Source organism: Crocodylus siamensis, chromosome 2 (assembly GCF_052110815.1).
Source record: "Crocodylus siamensis isolate JL-2025a chromosome 2, ASM5211081v1, whole genome shotgun sequence".
Classification (NCBI taxonomy): domain Eukaryota; kingdom Metazoa; phylum Chordata; order Crocodylia; family Crocodylidae; genus Crocodylus; species Crocodylus siamensis.
The window spans coordinates 16,303,084-16,322,704 of record NC_143396.1 but is presented as its reverse complement, the minus strand read 5'-3'; the positions used below and the strand labels follow the sequence as shown (position 1 = coordinate 16,322,704).

Below are 19,621 nucleotides of genomic sequence, written 5' to 3'. Positions count from 1 at the left end.
CACAAGGCCTCTGCCATACATTACACTTAAGGAGTGATTTTACAAGTTACCATATTTACTGTTTTAAAAGATGATGATTTTCCCCCCATTTAAACCAGGGGACAATGCCCCTGATTTTACAATCGTGTTACAAGGCAGCGGCTCCAGCTTTGGCCTCAATCCCAGGTGCCTGCCCCCCCGCCTCTGCACTCCCTGTCACTCCTCCCCTGTAGCCTCAAGCCCCCGCTGCTCCCTGTCTGCCCCCTGTGCCACATCTCCTCCTCTCCCCCCCCGCTGCACGCTTCTTTATGGTCTTCACTGCAGCCTGGAGCACATGCTCCAGCCTGGCCCTGTGGCAGCAGTGCTGACTCTGTGCCACTGCTATGGGGCCAGGCTGGAGCAGGGACAGACCCTGCTAGTGTGGAGGAAAGGCAAGGGAGAGGTGGAGGGGCGGCGGGGGAGGTAGAGTCTTTCAGGGAGGTAGACAGGAAGAAGTGGCAACCTGGGGGTGTGGAGGGCAAAGGTGGTATGGAGAGGGGGAGTGGGGGGCAGGGGAAGGGGGAGCAGGGCCCTGAGGCTAGGCAGGGCAGGCTCAAGGGGGAGCAAGTGGGGTGGCAGGCAGCAGAGGGCAAGCTGCCTGTCTCCCCTACTTCCAGGACCACCACCTCCACGCTGCCTGCCTCCTACCACTGCCTGCCCCTTAGTGCCTCCCTCACTGCCCCACTACTGCCTCTCCCACTGTCTGTTCTCCCACTACTTGCCCCTTTGCTACCCCCCTCATCACTTCTCCCCCCACTGCCTGCAGTAGTAGGGAGGACAAATTTAAGATGATCCTCCAATTATTATGTTCTAATATATAAAAAAGATCATATATATTTTATCATTATATAACATCATTAATAGTATTAGATCATTATATATGTACACACACATATATTATGTGCGTTGGTTTGTGTGTGTGTATATATATAAATATATACATTTATGGTATATAGAATCTCATTATTGGGGGGTCACCCTAAATTCAGGGTTGTCTTAAATTCAGGGATGGCTTGTTTCAGGTAAGTAAGTAATCATGTTTTAAGTTTTGACCTGGCCACACATTGACTCAATGAATGGCATGATAAAATGCGAATAAGCTGCAAAGGTCCACCACAAAAAAATGTGCAATAGCTTCGTGACTGGTTCCTGTCACACCGTGAATTGAACCTTTAGCGCTATTTGCTCCTGGGGCTGGGAGCCCTGTCAGCTGAAGGGACTCTTAGCCTCAGACGCTTGCATCCTGATCCCAGGCTTCCCCTGCACCAGCAATAAGGAACGACAGGATCTTCTGCTGGATCCCATAAGCACTCCTTCTGCCGTGTGTGTGGATTATGCATCAGACCCCCCCATGCCTTTACCTGCAGGTCCGGAGGGGCTCCAAGGATCACAAAACTGGTCTAGAGTGCACTCATGTTGGCAAGGGACCATGAAACCCTGCACAGCTTTATGGGAAAGGAAGAGAACGCCCAAAGTGCGCCAGAGGCAGCGCATAGGCGAGGTAGGCACTTCCCCCTAGCAACATGGTTACGACCGTTACAAATCGCGGACTTCAGTCTGGGTTTCTTTTCATGGGAGGTTGCTTTCTTGTGACTTGGAGGAAGGTGTGCCACCAACTGAATTGCTAGTACCATAATGGCACCATTGCAGAACTTGCTCGGAAGTCTTTTCCAGCAAGTACGGGCCTGTCTTGAGTGTGCTTGGCTGACTGCCGTGACTGGAGCAAAGAAGCATGGGACATTTCTTGTTCAGCTCTTCCTCCATGTGTCCAGTTGGCAAGGTGGGAAGGGTTCTCTCGAGGAAGTTGTTACAGGCCGGGCCAGTTACGGGTCCAAGTCTTACTGGGGTAAGAAGGTGACTGAAGAAAAAAGCTATTGCGAGTGCTTTGCCAGCAAGGTATTTTCTTGAAGGCAGAGTACAGCAAGGCTGTGTGTTGGGAACAGTGGGAACAGATACCTATTCACCATCTAAATGTGATACTATTCCACCCTGCTCAAGTCCCTGACAAAGTATTCACGTGCTATTTTTGCCCATTTTTGCCTGAAGGTTAAGTCACAAAAAGCGGTGATGAGAAGGAACCATTCACCTTCTGTTACTGGTTTTTAGGGATCGGAGGAGAAAGGAACAATCTCAGACTTGGGTGCCCAATTGGCTTCATGAGGCTGGATCCTACTGAACCTACAGAGACCTGCAGGGAAAAGGTGCAAGGATTTACAAGACAAATGATTCGAAGTGCTTGGACCAAAAACTGCTGATATCGCTGTTCTGAAACAGCCAATTCTTTATTGTGGATTTAAGGCCAGAAGGGATTGCTCTGATCATTTGGCCTGGCCTCCTACATGACGAAGGCAGGGGTGGATTCAGAGGGGGTGTATTAGTGTGGCTGCACCTCACTTTCTGACCGTGCCTCAGGATCAGCAGCCAGGGACTAGAGTCCCAAAGAAGGTAAGAATTCCCTTCCTCCGTCCCCTTCTGTGTGCCCATCTCCTTCCCATCTCTCCCTCCCTTTTGTCCCTCGCCAGCCTGCCACCACTTCCCTCCCCACTGTCCCAGGGGTGAGGGGAGCTCCTGCCTGCTCCAGCTGGGCTGTGCAGGGCCTGGGCCTGCTCCCCTTGGGTGCTCCCTGCCAGCCTGGGAGGAGGTGCAGGGAAGGGGAAAGTGCCCACCTGCTACTACCACCACTGCGGCAGTCATAGGTAAGCGCAGCCCCTGCATAGCCTGGCTGGAGTGGACAGGAGCGCCCCAGACCCCCAAGATAGCATGGCCCCTGGCAGTTGCAGGCAGAAGAGGGAATGGGAGGGGAGGGAACGTGCCTCTGAGCATGGCAGGGAAGAGGGAGGCAGAAGTCATAGGTTCTTCATGACTTAAGTCCCCAGCTGCTGCTCCTTTTGTGTGGTCTGCCTGCCCCGGTGTGGGAATGGGGGGAGGAGGCCGGGAGTGATGGGTGCAGCCACCCCTGCAGCACTGCTCACTGCAACTGCACCTCTTTGTAAAATCCTGGATCCACTTCTGGATGAAGCCTATGCTATTCCATCCTATATCAAGCCTCCAACTTCTGGCTGAGTTAATGCATCTCTTAAGGAAGATGCCCTGTATTAATTCAAATACATCAGGTGTTAGGAATCCACTTTATCTTCAGGCAAGTTCTTCCATTGCTGGGTATCCTCATTCTTAAAAGATTTGCACATGGCTTCCTATCTGCATTTGGCAAGTTTCCACTTCCGGCACTAGCTGTTGTGATGCCTTTTTAGATAGAGGAGACCTTTACTATCAGAAATCTCAATCTTGTGGGAGGCAGAGCATACATAGAGAACGTTTCTCATCATTTTCAGATTGTGGTTAAGTTACTGGACTTAGGAAATCTGGTTCTCTTCCAGTTTCAGCCACAGACTTCATGGGTGACCTTAGATTTAGCTCATCTGTGCTTTAACTGGGCAGCTGTAAAGCAGAAGTTATACTCTCTTACCTCACAAGAGTGTTGTGAGGAAAAAGGAATAATTCATGTTACTTGTATGATATGAGAAGGGAAGGTAAGCATGGATTTCAGGCAGACAGATTTCAGAAGCGTAATACCATATTTCAAACACTGTTCACATACTAGCACCAATTTGGAACTGATTCCAATAGCCTTATGATACAAGGATGCGTTCTTTGGCTGTATTTTCGTATACAGGTATTTGCATTCAAAAGACGGCATCTGTCTACATTTGTATGCATCAATGGTTAGATTCTCCTACAAGAGGGAAGACAGTCGGGGAGGGCAAGGGTTAATTGATTCTCTTGTAAGGAGCTTTGGGATATTCGCATGCAGGGAGGCATCGTAGATCTTGCTGTGAGTATTTATTATAGAAAGAGATTTATAAAGCTCCATGTTAAAACGGAAGCTAAGCTCTTTGAGTTAGCTCGTGTATGTGCTCTAATTGGGGCTTTTGCTTGTAATGGAGCCAGTGATCTCAACCAGCATCCCTGCCATTTAAAGTCAGAGGTGTGACTGAAATAGCACCTATTTTTTTTTATGATTTTCTATTTTTATCAATGATCTACTTAAATGCTGACTTCATCCTCTTTGAGCTGCACAGAGCAATCTAACCAGTTGAACATCCAGGAGCTGCACATTGATGAAAGAATGGAAGTTGTATGCATGTGTGTGTGTGTGTACATGTGCAAGGATGCACTTGAAATAGTTTCATAGTTTCTAGGTTTGTAAGGGACCTGAGCGGATCATCTAGTCCGACCCCTTGCCATGGCAGGAAGGAGTACTGGGGTCAAATGACCCCAGCAAGGTGTACATCCAACCTCCTCTTAAAGACCCCCAGGGTAGGAGCCTGCACCACTTCTCTTGGAAGTTGGTTCCAGATCCTAGCCACCCTGACTGTGAAGTCGCGCCTCCTGATATCTAACCTAAACCTACCCTCTGCCAGCTTGTGACTGTTATTCCTGGCCACTCCTGGCGGTGCTCGGGGGAACAGGGACTCCCCCAATGCCTGCTGATCCCCCCTGACTAGTTTATAACAGGCCACAAGATCCCCCCTCAGCCTTCTCTTGCGGAGGCTGAACAGGGTCAGGTCCTGCAGCCTCTCCTCGTAGGGCCTGCCCTGCTGTCCCCTGATCATGCGAGTGGCCTCCTCTGGACCCTCTCCATGTTGTCCACATCCCTCCTGAAGTGCAGCGCCCAGAACTGGACGCAGTACTCCAGCTGCGGCCTGACCAGTGCCACATAGAGGGGGAGGATCACCTCCCTGGACCGGCTCGAGATGCATCTGTAGATGCGTGACAAGGTGCGGTTGGCCTTCCTGACTGCCTCCCCCCACTGCCGGCCCATGTTCATCTTGGCATCAATGATGACTCCAAGATCCTTTTCTGCCAGCCTGTAGGTCTGGTGCCGGTTGTTCCTCCCCAGGTGCATCACTTTGCACTTGCCAGTGTTGAATCCCATTCTGTTCTCATCCACCCACCCCTGTAACCTGTCTAGGTCAGATTGCAGCCTATTCCTCCCTTCTAGCATGCCCACTTTATGAATTTATGAAGGGTGTTCCAGGACATTTTGGTTGTGAAATTCCTAGAACATTCAGCTGCACAGGGGGTCAAGGCTGACGGCCAAGGTCAAAGATAAGACCTAATACAAGGTCAGTTTTGACCACCCTATATCACACCAAGTAGCACATTATTCCATGAGTTTTTCAATTATATGAGTTTGTTCTACTGAAATCAAGGTGTAAGGTGGTATTTCATGTGAGCAAAAGAAGCAGAAGCTGGGCCATAGCTTCATCCCACCCTGAATCTAAGTAGTCTATTTAGATAGGGGCAGACAGATCTTCCTTTGAGGAACTCAATCTATGTTTATACAGTGCCTAGCTCACTGGTATCCCAGACTTAGTTGGCATTGAAAGGTACTGCTATAATACCAGTAAAAACTGAATGCTGTGCAAGGAATCATTTAAGTTGGATTTTATTCCACCTCTTTAGCATCTAAGTGGACTTCTAAGTGCGATTCTGTTCCACCCTGTTCAAATCCTGAAAAGTTATGAATGCATCTACTTTTGTAACCCACTTGTGTTACCGTGAAGACTGAGTCACAAAAAACCAGCGAGGAGGTCACCCATCTTTGTTTGGTAACAGCTTTTCAGAGACTTGAGCAGAGGGGAATAGGATCACGTTAGGATGCCTGACTCTGGTTAGGTGCAACAAAATCTGTCCCATAGAGTCTGATTCTCTTCCCCTAGCATATCACTCCATAGAGTCCCACTGAATGTAATGAAGTAAGGAAGTGTGTGATGTAACAGCACTGAAACCTGAAGTATCAGGGGTGAATTTAAGTTTTCTCTCACTGACTTTATCACCCAAGGTGGGACCTGCATTCCTGGGCTTGTGGTTGATAGTTGTGTAAGGTGAAGAGCTTCCTGGGGATCCTTCTTCTGCAGGGACGGGCAATTATTTTGGGCAAAAGGCCGCTTACTGAGTTTTAGCAAGCCATTGAGGGCAGGGCAGATAAATATTAATTTTCTAAATGTTTTAGGGGCCCTGTGGGCAGGATAGAATGGCCTGGCGGGCCACATCTGGTCCCCAGGCCACGTTTTGCCCACCCCTGTTCTTATGAATTGGACTTTGGCATCCAGAGAAGAGCCACGTGCATGATCAGCGGTCAGGAAAACAGACCTTACGACGACAGGCTGAGAGGCATGGGGTTCTTTAGCCTGGAAAAGTGTAGGCTCAGGGGTGATCTGATGGCCACCTATAAGTTAATCAGGGGTGACCACCAGGATCTGGGGGAACGTTTGTTCACCAGAGCGCCCCAAGGGATGACAAGGTCGAACGGTCACAAACTCGTGCGAGACCGTTTCAGGCTGGACATAAGGAAGAATTTCTTTACTGTCCGAGCCTCCAAGGTCTGGAACAACCTGCCATTGGAGGTGGTTCAAGCACCTACATTAAACACCTTCAAGAGTAAATTGGATGCTTATCTTGCTGGGATCCTATGACCCCAGCTGACTTTCATAGATTTCATAAACATTAGGGCTGGAAGGGACCTCGGGAGATCATCGAGTCCAGCCCCCTGCCCACTCTCCTCCCTTTCTTGAAGATCGGCACCACATTGGCCTTCTTCCAGTCTTCGGGCACTACACCAGAGCGCCAGGAGTTTTCAAAGATCCGTGCCAGGGGCTGGGCTATGACGCTTGCCAGCTCCTTGAGTACCCTGGAGTGCAGATTGTCAAGGCCGGCTGACTTGAAGGTAACCAGCTTCTCAAGGTGTTCCTTCACGAGGTCAGCATTGATGGAGGGTAGGGGATCCCCCTCACCCAGATTTCCCTGTCCCATAGCAGGCATGGGCATCCTGTGTGACTGATGAAAGACTGACACAAAGTACCTATTTAATAGGTTGGCTTTTTCCTGGGCGTCAGTTGTCAGTTGCCCCATCTGGTTTAGCAGGGGTCCAACATTGCCCTTGCTTTTCCTCTGGCTCCCCACATACCTGAAAAAGGACTTTTTGTTGTCCTTGATGCCTGAAGCTAGTTGGAGTTCAGTTGCAGCCTTGGCTTTCCTGGTTTGCTCCCTGCAGGACCGGACCAGCGCGGAGTAATCCTCCTTGGAGGTGAATCCCGTCCTCCATCCTTTGTAGGCTTTCCTTTTTAGCCACAGTAGGTCCACTAGGTCTCTGGAGAGCCAGGGGGGCTGCTGTGCCTTCTTGCTGCCTTTCCTCCGTGTTGGAATAGATTTGACTTGTGCACTGAGGATCGCTTCCTTGAGAAGCAACCACTCTTCTTGAACTCCCATCTCCCTGGGGTCATGGTCCCCAAGGGCGTGACCGACTAGCCTCTTGAGCTTGTCAAAGTCGGCTTTTCTGAAGTCAAGGACTTCTGTGTTGCTGACTGACTTGCCAGCTTTATGGCGGATGGTGAAGGTGATCAGCTCGTGGTTGCTGTCACCCAACTTCCCATCAATCACTAGGTTGCCGATTAGGTCATCCCCCGTAGCCAGTACCAGGTCAAGCAGCGCTTTGCCTCTCGTTGGCCCATAGACTTCTTGAGTCAGGTAGAGGTCATCCACGCACAAGAGAAAGCTTTGCGCCCGCTCAGATTTAGCTGAGTGATCTTCCCAGGAGATGTCCGGGTAATTGAAGTCACCCATGACAACCAAGGTCCTGGAGCAAGTGGCCTCAGTCAGTTCCCGGGCGAACTCCTGGTCAAGCTCGGGACTTTGAGTGGGAGGTCTGTAGTAGACTCCCACCGTTGTGTCCCCTGTGCCTAATTCCCCACGAATTTTTACCCAGAGGGTCTCTAGCTGTCCATGCCGGTCGCCAATATCAGCTTGCAGGGACATGTAGCCTTCCTTCACATAGAGAGCTACATCCCCGCCCCTTTTGTCAACACGATCCCTCCTGTACAGGGTATAGCCCTCTATACCCGTGGTCCAGTCATGGGTGGAGTCCCACCAGGTCTCCGTTATCCCAATGACATCATATTTCTTTGCACTGAGCAGGAGGATGAGCTCATCCTGCTTGTTGCCCAGGCTCCTGGCATTAGTGCACAGGCAGGCAAGTGTGCCCTTGGGGGCTCTTGCCTTGCCCACAGATTGTGCCAGGGCTGGGGCAGGGGTGGGCTCCCTTAAGTGCCCCTTTAAGTGCCTTGGTCCGCTGGCTTTGCAAGGGCCGTTCAGCGGGCTTAGTTTAAAGCCCAGTGGAGCAGCTCAGCCAGCTTGGGTGAGAAGAGCCTCCTCCCCAGGGGAGAGAAGTGAAGGCCATCTCTTCCCAGCAGCTCGCTGCCTCTCTCTCCAAAGAGTGGGCTGTGGTCATGGAAGCCAAAGCGTTCCCGATAACACCAGCTCCGCAGTCTTTGGTTCACCGCGTGGATCCTCCTCTCCCTCCTCAGCCCATAGCCCAAGACTGGGAGGATCGAGGAAAACACCACCTGAGCTCCCAGACCCCTAAGCCCCACTCCCAACTCCCTGTAGCACCCCATGACCTGGCTGGGGGTGCTCTGAGCCATGTCATTGGTGCCCACATGAATAAGGAGCATGGGGTAGTGGTCTGTGGGCCGGAGGAGCTGAGGGATCCTCTCCGCAATGTCTCGGATGCGGGCCCCCGGGAAGCAGCAGACTTCCCGGGCTAAGGGGTCGGGGCGGAAGATTGCCCCCTCAGTGCCCCGCAGGATGGAGTCTCCCACAACAAACACCTTACACTTTGTCTTGGGGAGAGCGGGGCCAGTAGCTGCGGTTGAGCCTGGGTTGTTTGCGGGTGCTGGCAACTGCGTGGGCTCTGCTGGGGCTGCAAGAGGTGCGAACCTGTTGCTAAGCTCCGGCGGGGCAGGGGCCTTGGTGTGGCGGGCCTTCGGGCCCCTGACCACCTTGGTCCATGCCCCTGACTGGGCAGAGCGGGAGGTCCCAGAGTCCTCCTTAGTCGCGGAGGGAGACGGAGCTCTCCCCTGTGGCTCCCAAGGGAGAAGGGCCTGGCAGTAGGAGTCTATCTTCTGCTCACAGTCCCTGATGGCACGCAGTCTCTGGACTGTGGCCTGGAGCTCCTCCAGCTGGCGCGCCAGAGACCCCAGTAGGGAGCAGACCCTGCAAGGGGAGGTGGCCATGCTTCCGGGCCTCAGAGCCTGAAAAAGGGACAGGCAGCCCCTGCAGCCAAGAGCCAGGGGCTCCGTCTGCGTGGAGCCCGGAACCATGGGCTCCGTCTGGGTGGCCGTCTCTGAGGTGCCCAGTGGAGGGGCCGTAGAGCCCGAGGGGACCCTCGGGGTGCGGCGCGTGCCCATCCGTGTCATGCCTCTGGTAGGCTAGCTATGGCTGGGGCTGGCTATGGCTGGGGGGGGTCGCAGGCAGGGTCTCGTGCCCTCCCGCGCCCTCTCCCATGCGAACTCTGCGCTAACTTGAGCGCCTGTTTACGCAGCCTGTTCGCGCGGCTCCGGTCGCGTAGCTCCCTCGGGGGCTGGGCCAAGTAGGGGCCTGGGCAGTGGCTTGATCCGGCCCAGCACCAGGCAGCGGCCTCCTCCCAGCAAGCGAGGAGTTAACCCCTTCCCACCACGAGCCCGCTCACCTCCGGCTGTGCTGGGGGTCGGCAGGGGGCTCAGCGGCTGCTGAGGAGGTGTCTTGGGGGCTTCGGGGGAGTGGGGGCTCAGCGGGCTTCACCCGCGCGTCTCTCACCACTGCAGAGCCTTCCTGAGTGTGGTTTTTTTTCATGGCCTTTGGGCGGGGGCGCTGAACTCGATGATCTTCTGAGGTCCCTTCCAGCCCAAATGTCTATGAAATCTTTGAAATCCTCTTAGTTTCACTGGCACTTTCCAGATCCTTTCTGTCGATAGATAGTGTAGTGCCCGAAGACTGGAAGAAGGCCAATGTAGTGCTGATCTTCAAGAAAGGGAGGAGAGTGGATCCGGCTAACTACAGGCCCATTAGTCTGACTTCTATTCTGGGGAAGATCTTAGAAAAGTTTATTAAGGAGGCCATCCTTGATGGACTGGCCCAGGCTAACATCCTAAGGGATAGCCAGCATGGGTTTGTTGCGGGTAGGTCTTGTTTGATCAATCTCATTTCCTTCTATGACCAGGTGACCTATCATCTGGACAAGGGAGAAGAGATTGATGTCATATATCTTGACTTCAAAAAAGCTTTTGATCTGGTATCCCATGATCACTTCTTGGCCAAACTGGCCAGTTGTGGCCTTGGCTCCACCATGATCCGCTGGCTGGGAAATTGGCTCCGTGGTCGGACCCAGAGGGTTGTGATTGATGGCAGTCACTCATTGTGGTGCCCTGTGACCTGTAGGGTCCCTCAAGGCTCTGTCCTGGGACCCATACTGTTCAACATCTTCATTAACGATGTGGACATTGAAGTCAGGAGTGGACTGGCCAAGTTTGCCGATGACACCAAACTTTGGGGCAAAGCATCCACGCCAGAAGATAGGCGGGTGATCCAGGCTGACCTGGACAAGCTCAGCAAATGGGCAGACAAGAACCTCATGGTGTTTAACACCGAAAAATGCAAGGTTCTCCACCTTGGGAGGAAAAACCTGCAGCTTCCTTATAGGCTTGGCAGTGCTACGTTGGTTAGCACTACAGAAGAAAGAGACTTGGGGGTCATCATTGACCACAAGATGAACATGAGCCTGCAATGCGATGCTGCGGCTAATAAAGCGACCAAAATGCTGGCTTGCATCCATAGATGCTTCTTGAGCAAATCCCGGGACGTCATTCTCCCCTTGTACTCGGCCTTGGTGAGGCCGCAGCTGGAGTACTGCGTCCAGTTTTGGGCTCCACAATTCAAAAAGGATGTGGAGAAGCTTGAGAGAGTCCAGAGGAGAGCCACGCACATGATCGGAGGTCAGGAAAGCAGATCTTACAATGACAGGCTGAGAGACATGGGACTCTTTAGCCTGGAAAAGCGCAGGCTATGGGGTGATCTGATGGCCACCTATAAGTTTATCAGGGGTGACCACCAGGATCTGGGGGAATGTCTGTTCACCAGAGCGCCCCAAGGGATGACGAGGTCGAACGGTCACAAACTCCTGCAAGACCGTTTCAGGCTGGACATAAGGAAGAATTTCTTTACTGTCCGAGCCCCCAAGGTCTGGAACAGTCTGCCAGCGGAGGTGGTTCAAGCACCTACATTAAGCATCCAATTTACTCTTGAAGGTGTTCATCTTGCTGGGATCCTATGACCCCAGCTGACTTCCTGCCCTTTGGGCAGGGGGCTGGACTCGATGATCTCCCGAGGTCCCTTCCAGCCCTAATGTCTATGAAATCTATGAAAATCTATGATAGCAGAAGGCATTCTCCATGCCACCTGCTGTGAGAAGCATGCCAAGGTGTACAGAGAAGGAGGCAGGGTCTGGGGACAGCTGTAAAAGCAAGGTGCTACTGCCGTCTAACCCTGACTCTTGCCCTATCTTATTCCATGGCTTTAAGTAAACAGCTTGCCTCCCTTCCACAATTTTCACCCAGTGCCCAAGTGACACATGCAGCCTTAGTTATATAACACCATAAATGTTCATGGTGCTGAAAGTAGCATCCAGGCTTGAACGGAGGCCCAGAAGTACACTTCTTTATTGGTCTGCAGAGGGACCTATAATTAGCAGAGCCGTAGCACTATCAAGGTTGGTATGGTTGTCTTTCTCTTTTGACACGTTACTGTACCATAAGCAGAGCAAGCACCCGTTCTGTGCACTAGGGACCACTTACCCAGTATAGCAAAAACAGACGCTGACTCAGAAGTCTGAATCTTATTCCAAATTATTCTGCGATGAGTATGGTGGTCATTAACGTTCCACAGCTGCTTGAAATAGTTGCTAGGTTCACACTTGCAGTGTATGACTCAGATATAACCCTTAGTGGCCATGAAGGAAAAAAACTTGCTATTGGGGCAAGCATGTTTCCATATACGTTTGTCTGTAAGATGGAAAGAGTCTGTCCTTGTATTTAAAAGACATTAAATATTGCGTGTCAGTGGATTTCAAATATCTGTCATTTTTTGATATTAAGGAAAGCAACTGCCTCCTCCCACAATGACACCCTCCCCCCCTTCCCCCCCCCATGCTGTTAATGCAAATATCAAAAACAAATTTCCATTGCTTGTCCACTCTCAGTGCTATGGCAAGAAAGTTTGGCACCTGGGGCAGCAGCAGCAGCCCACCCTCGCCCCCGCACACGGATCCGGGGGGCATGCTTGCCTGGGAGTGCATGCAGTGGCAGGAGCTGCCCTCCCCTCACCCCCGCACCTCCCAAACGAGCTGCACGCGGCTGTGTCCCATGCCCTGCCCCAGGTGGGCAGCACCTCTTGGCGCCCCTTCACTTCAGTGCCCATGGCAGTCGCCCTGCTTGGTCCCCCCCACCCCCTTGCTACGGCACTGGCTGCTCTAAATAAAATGCCCACAGCATATCATGCATTTAGTGTGCCACATTTCAAAATGTCAGTAGGGGCACTTTAACTAAAGCTTGTTCGACAAGCTTTAGTTAACGTGCCCCACCACCATTTTGAAACACAGGATGCTGAATACACAAGACAATGCAGCATGCTCATGTGTTCTGATTAGAACTTGATTAACGGAGCCTGTTCTGACGCTTTTTAATCAGAACCCATTGGGGCCGCCGTCCCTACCATCACTTGTACTTGTGTAAACGTGCTGACATCCCTACCGTCACTTGTATTTGTGTAAACGTGCCGACGTCCTTGCCATCACTTGTACTATGAGCTGAAGCAGTGAGATCTGTTACTGGCCCTTAGCACCATTGTTTTTGCAAGCCGGCTGCCTCCTGTGCTGACTTCCCCTAACTGAAGCAGCACATCTCTCGGCAGGCTTTTTGATAAAGTAGGCATGAACACTGTTTTCAATCTAGACCACAGGTGAGCTTCAACCAGCCAGAGTGCCGAGATTGTTATTGTTCTTTTTCCTGGGAGCCCAAGGCCCTTGAAAGAAGAAACGTTTCTGCAAGTCTAATTGACATTGCAGCAGTGTTTATATATGAAAATATATATGAAAAGAAAACATAGGAGACAGGCAGTATGAACCCCTGAATTCAAGGGAACTGCCCAATGTGGAGAACACCCCCTGAAAGAATCGGAGGTAAAGCTTAACTGGTGCAATTTACACTGGTTTAAGATTCTTCTGTCTGCATCCATCTTAGGGTAGCCATTTTCTAAAGGAAAACAGGCCCTACTCTACTGCAAGGTGATGCAGGAACTATGTGCTGGCAGCTACTGCTGTTGTTCAACCATCGCAAGTGAAGATGACCACAACCGGGGGGTGGAGGGGGAGGGGAAGAGGGGAGGCAGAGGAGAAGGAGAGAGAAAGGAAGCAGGTAAGAAAAAGGGAGGGAGAAAAGAGAAAGGGAGAAAGGGAGGGAAAACAGAAGGAAGAGAGAGGAGGGGGTGGAGGCTAGGTCGCATGGGTGTGCAGGTGACTTATAAGCCCAATCTTTTCCCTGAACGATCTGCTGCAGTAGGGGAAGGAGAGTAGGAGAGTGACAAGGATTGGACATGAGAGGTCCTTGTTTTCCTGGCCACACACTTCTTCATTGCCTCTGCTGTGCACCTGAATCAGGACCAGAAACAGACAAATATGAAGCTGTGTAAGAGTAGCACCACTATCAACATGCTACTCCTACACATCTTCATATTTGTCTATTTCTGTTCCTGATATGACTTACATTAATATACAATACTGATATAAATTACATCAGTGTATGTGTTCATCCGCACTGGGCCTAAATCACAGATCAGGACTCCTTTGTGCTAGGCACTGTACAAATTACTTTAGTACAGGGGTAGGTAAAATGCAGCCCAGGGGCCAGATGTGGCCTGCCAGGCCATTCTATCCAGCCCATGGGGCCCCTAAAAAATTTAGAAAATTAATATTTATCTGCCTTTGCCTACCTACCATGCGGCCCTCGATGGATTGCCAAAACTTAGTAAGTGGCCCTTTGCCCAAAATAATTTCCCGCCCCTGCTTTAGTAGGATCACTTATATTTTAGCGTGCCTTTTCTATGGGAATGTTTTCCAATGCAAAACTTGCTTTTTGAATAGAATATTTTTCCCCAAAAATATTTATCTTAAAAATGGCATTTTCCCAATAGCCCAGTTTGAATTTTTTTTGGTTTTAAAGAAAGGTCCAGGCTAATGATAATATTTTGGTTTCATGTACAGTAAAAATTATTGATGCTGTTTTAAAGATATTGGGTCTGTATTTCTGCCCCTCTTCAACTCACCCCACTTCAGGAGTGATCCTTAAAAACAATTGCTAACTGCTGTTCTATTCCCATTTTAGAGTTTTCTGAAATCTACTGGAAATATTCAACTAAATATTTGACTAGCAATTTTAATTATGTGCAAAAAATATTGTTTCTTAAGTTGCTAACTGCTCTGCTCATAATAATGACAAACTAGTACATTAAAAATGGAAAACAGTGTCTGTGAAGTGCAGAAAACCATGTTACCGCTGAACACCAAACCACAGATACTTCTTTTACTGTGTTAAATGTGGTGACATTTCTGTGCTTTATGATGCCAGTAATGTTACTGGAACTGAAAACAAAATGAAGCTTAGGTCATATTTCATGGCACGATAGGGGAGAGACTCCATCCTGCATGTCTAGGTAATTATTATAATTTCTTGAATCCAGTTTCTGGACACTTGAATGCATCTTGCTGTAGTTTTAAAGCACCGACATTGCATTGCCGAGAGAGAACTTTTGTATTTTCAAATGAAAACACAAGAGTAATGTTGTAAGTAACATTTTTTTTTATTCTTTAGTCCTCTTTCCTAAAGGAAGTAGGCAGAGTTGGCAGTATAGAAAATTAGCTAGAAGGTCTTCACTCCCATTCTTTTGGTTTCACTGGGCACATCTACATGTGCAGTTAATGCGGAGCAATAAACTCCAGCCAGTGCTTATTGGACCACAGTTTATTGCTTCTGGGACCACAGCACGCTGAGCTGGGTTGGAGCAGGGGTTCCGGGGGGTCAGATTGCCAGGCTGGGGCTGCTCCAACCTGGCTCAATGTATTGCGGAGGGGCTGGCTGGGGCACAAGGGCAGGCAGCTCCCACATTGCCCTAGCCATCCCTGTCAGCATCTACCTGTGTGCTACTGTGGACTATAAAACTCCGCAGCAAGGTAGTACTTATATTTACATGTGGAAGCTGTGGAAGCTGCCGGAGCAAGGTAGTACTTATATTTACAAGCACTACCCTGCTGTGGAGTTCATAAATTTACTCCAGCCTAATAGCCTTGCACATGTAGATGCTGAGATGTTTACTGTAGAGCTAATTAGTTAACTCCAAAGTAAACATCTCATGTGTAGCTGGTCCCACTATTTCTGATCAAAAAGTCGAATAAAAAATAACCATTTGCCAGATAGACAGTATTTTTCAAAGCTCACCAGATTTAATGTATCAGAAATTGCAAGAAAAACCTATAAAAGGCCAAATACAAATATATGAATAAATCTGCCATATTTTGTCCAATGGTCATGCAGTATTCTGCAAACATTAATCAATACTCATGTGATAAGGTGTGTAGATACCAGAGCCTGGTTTTGAGAAATGTGTTTAACCCCCCGCCCCCCGAGCTACTCATTACAGAATAACTGGCAGTAATGTAGGAGGCCTGAGGAAGTGATTCTGTGTTTTAGAGGTTTGGGCACTCCCCTGATCCCTGTGTCTCTAAATGTTTAAATTTTTTATGTGGATTGGAACAGCCTCAAGAGGAGGTATCAAAATGACACCGTATCAGAATTCCCTATAGCAGTGATTCTCTGTAGGGAGGTTGTGGCACCTGGAGTGCTGTGAGATCCCTTTAAAGGTGCCTTAGGGCCCCCTCCATACCTTTTCAGAATGTAGGGCATTTTTACACATGCTTTGGGATGTGGAACCGGGTGCTTTAATTAGTCAGCTGCACTAATTAAAAGTTCCCGCTAGTCACATGTATCACCATCCCCACATGTCCCCATGCTGAAAAAATGGTGGTGGGACTCTCTGAACTAAAGCTCATTGAATGTGTTTTATTTCAAAGTGCCCTGCCACCATTTTTTCAGTGCAGAGGCACATGGGGACGCTCATGCACGTGATGTGGAAGCTGCCGGAGCATGTCAATGTCTGTGCTCCAGCAGACTTAATTAATCAAGTCTGCTCTGATGTGCTTGATTTCCAGCGCATTGGAGCAGGCTCCTCGCACGTGTATAGGAGCCCAGAGATTTCAACTCAGTGATTTTCAACTAGGGTAAGGAAAAATTCAGAAAAAATTTGTATTATTGTTTTGAGGCTAACAAGGTTGAGAATCACTGATTGTAGGCTTAGGCTTTCTTCTGGAAGAAAGGAGATATGAGTTCCAATTTACTCAGGTGGAAGAAGGATTTAAAGCTGGGGGTCCTATTCCTAAGTAAGCGTCTAACGATGGGGTAAAAGATAACCACTTTTTCATGGCTGGCTGTGAGGCTGTAGCCTGTATTTTTTTTCATTTGCAACTATTCATTGAATTAAACCAAAACTACATTTCCTTCCTCCCCCCACAACTTGTTTTGGGGGATTATTTTGGTTTGCTTGTTTGCTGGTTTTTGGGAATAAGCCATTCACTGGAACTGTGGCACCAGTTCTATGCATAGGGACCTACCAAATACACGATTTCACGGATTTCATGGAAATCATGTAATTGGCAGTCTCCCATGAAATAGCCAGTTCCCCGTGAAAAAGCACAGGGAACTGGCTATGTTAAAAAAGTTGGCAAGGAGGTGGCAAAAAGCTGTTTCCTAGAAGGGTGGGGGGAGGGGAAAGGGAGAAAAGAGGAAAAAAAGGCAGATTAACAGTCTTCTGAAGCAGGGGAGGGGGGAAGGCAGGAAAAGTTCCCATCTCTGTCTCCAGAAGTGGGGGGGGAAGAGGTAAAACCCACCAAAAGACCCTTTCTTCTTAAACAGGGGGTGGGGGGGGCGGGAAGACAGCTGGAGCAGAGCCCCTGGTGTCAGCCCAGTCCAGAAGCTAGTCAGGGGTCAGCCTGAGAAGCCCAGAGGGCTTCCCTGTGACTTGGGCTGGGCAGTGATGCTGTCCCTGTGTGGCGCTGGGGGATAGAGGGCTGCTTTAAGCACCAAAGAGTGGGGAGGAGGCGGGGTGCCCACCAAACGCCGGGCGGGACAAGTGGGAGGGTTCGTGTGACAGGAGCCAGTGACGTGGAGCTGTGGGGCTGGGAAGGAGCTGGGTGTTTGTGCCCTGCGTGCAGCACACATGACTTGGGTGGGAGTGGTGCTCCCCTCCCCAGGCCCAAGGTCCACCTGTCAAGTGCAGCACTGAGGGGCCACCTCCCAATGCACACTCCTTTCCATGTGCCATTGGCCATTGCTTGCAGGCTGAGGAGACACGGAGCAAACCAAGAGGTGCGTGGCTGCTAATTACTAATTAGCAAGTGGAGAAGGAGCCTGTGAGAGTCTCTCTCTCTCTCTCTGTCTCTCGTGCAGGGCAATAGGGAGTGTGTCCCACCATCTGAAGGGCATTTAGCAGCAGGAGGCCTGAACCTGCGGGTGCAAGCAGCGATGCCCGGTGCCCAGCAGCTACCCACCTCTTGGTTTGCTCCATGTTCCTTTGGTCCACCATCGGCAGCCAATGGGGTGTGGGAGGGAGTGTGCATTGGGACGTGGTCCCTCAGCCAATCAGAGGCATGGGGGGCCCACTTTGATCCACTTTCAAAATGGTGCCCCCAGCTATGATATGGTTGTGAAATCTGGGACCCCACTCATGTTACAGCCATCTACTTGGCCACTGGGGCTTGTGAATTTGGTAGGTCCCTACCTATGTAGTATGCTGTGCAGCATGTGATTGTCATTACCTGGGGATGTGGCATGGCCCAATAATAGGTTTTATATGCACAGTCATGGCTAGATCTCTCTCAGTGCACCTGCTGATGCAGGTCCAGATCTTCCCTGTGCAATCATGGGTGTATTACTGAAGGGTAGGTGATGAACCCAAGGCCCAAGGGAGGCTACCCAACTGGGCAGCATTGGAGTTCTCTTGGGCTCCCTCGAAGGAACTCATACTCCCCACCTAAGCTAACGTTTCCTTCATGGGGTCTTTTTTACTGAGTCCTCTGGTTCTTTAAACAGACCTTCTGCCCCTAGCATCAGCCTTCAGGGTCCTAGATGACCTGAGTGATTACTTTTTTCGCTTCTCGCCCCTGCCACCCGCCCTGCCTCTCTCTCCACCTCTCTCTTCACAGGAGACTGCCTGGATCCTGGAGTACTTTCCCAGATAGTTCCCATCCTGGCTTGGCTGCCAGCCAGCTTTCCTGCTCCTTGCAGGCCTCTCCCATGCATATATAAGCAGCCCATCTTGTATGCAGCATTGCCTCTGAGCTGCCCTTATTTGACCCTTGGTCATCTGACTCAGGCAGTGGCCTGAGCCTTTGGGTCTTAACCCCTTACGGTCCTGGCTCACCCAGAGAAGGGGTATTGCCTGTGTTGAGCCTTTTGGGCATTATACATTGCTTACAGGATCAGACTTGTTCACCGTGTAGTGCAGTGGCACCCGAGCCTTCTGTCTATTTGCCCTATAGATGGCACGTGATGTGGGCATTGCACCAAAGAGCTTCAGTGAATATTTTTTCTTGTTCTCAAACTTGGCGTGATCTGTGCTCCTTTGCTAGCACTGCTGCAGCAGAGGACAAAGAGAGAATTGTATGCCACATTGCCCCCACCAAAGAGAAATGCTTCTGTGTTTTATTGGTACATCGGTGGCTGGGAGTGGGGTCATGTTTTCCAGCGACAACATGCACCTGTGACCTTCTATCACAAAGATAAAAGTGCTGCTTACTGAGCCATCAACACAGTCTTAAACGAACAACAGACCAAAAGATCTTAACCCACTAACTCATTTGTCAATGATCTCATTGCATTACTTTCACCGGGGACTGAGCCTGTACAGTCTGCTTTTGTGTACATCCGTATAGAAAGTGCATGCATACAATAGATGAGATGTGAAATGAATTTCATGGTAGAGAAATGCTCTGGAACTTATTTAGCTTGTCACAGCTCTTTTCAGTGCTACTATGTTTGCTTTCTTTTGGCCAGTATAGCTAATGACCCCTTAAATGAATATTCATAGCTGGCTTTTTAGGCTAACTTGAGGGGAAAAAACAGCATCTTTTGAAAAGTTATTTTTCTGGCTTTTTTGAATCTGCAGCTTTGAGCTTAAAAAAAAAATCTTGTTGTCCATCATGTTTTATTAGGTGTTTTCGATTCCATTGCACTGTGTTTTTTAAACGGTTTAAAATAGGGACCTCAAGCTATTTAGGAAATTCATGCTACCATTCCTGCTTATTAGAGATGGATTTTGTGTAATGTCAGTATATGGGATTCCTTCTGGATACCCCAAAATTTGGGGTTTCACTTGATGGCTATCTCTAGCGTTGATGTAGAAAGAAGAAAAGTAGAAACTATGTACTGAAATGATTCAACAGCAGAGGTGAATGTTTGGTTGGATGCCTTCATAGATTACATGAAGATCTGCAGCAAGTCCTCTTCTCTATCACTGTCGAGACTTAACCAATAGGCTGAGGTTTCATGGAAAAGAGCTATAGGGCATGTGTGTGATCTTTTTGTTCCTAGACCTTCATTTCTGGCCTGTTCCCCTCCATGTGTGG

The 19,621-nt window shown here is 49.7% G+C and overlaps 1 long non-coding RNA gene across 1 annotated transcript in view; it reads left to right on the top strand.

The window, feature by feature from the left end:
• The first annotated feature begins 1,429 nt into the window (after nucleotides 1–1,429).
• The window catches only part of LOC149869999 (uncharacterized), a 92,174-nt gene continuing 73,982 nt past the window's right edge, over nucleotides 1,430–19,621 (top strand). The window contains exon 1 of the long non-coding RNA XR_016440413.1: nucleotides 1,430–2,463. This is a non-coding gene — a long non-coding RNA (uncharacterized LOC149869999). The remainder of the gene's footprint in view (nucleotides 2,464–19,621) is intronic.